Source organism: Meleagris gallopavo, chromosome Z, assembly GCF_000146605.3.
Source record: "Meleagris gallopavo isolate NT-WF06-2002-E0010 breed Aviagen turkey brand Nicholas breeding stock chromosome Z, Turkey_5.1, whole genome shotgun sequence".
NCBI classification, from domain to species: Eukaryota; Metazoa; Chordata; class Aves; order Galliformes; family Phasianidae; genus Meleagris; species Meleagris gallopavo.
This window is the reverse complement of record NC_015041.2, coordinates 22,779,913-22,780,126: the sequence shown is the minus strand read 5'-3', so window position 1 is coordinate 22,780,126 and position 214 is coordinate 22,779,913.

Here is a 214-nt window from a genome sequence, read left to right as displayed (position 1 = left end):
CCTTGGGCAACCTGTTCCAGTGCGTCACCACCCTCTGTGTGAAAAATCATTAATGCTTCAGAATTTTTTTACTGTGGTCAGGATATTACATTGCTTTACTACTAGCTGAACTTTGGACAGCTGTGTAAACTTCAGTTCTTAATGAAAGCTGGTTCTTCTGTTCTGTAAGGAAATTATTCACTTGCTGCATTGAGCAGTTTGTTGTTTTTTTTTT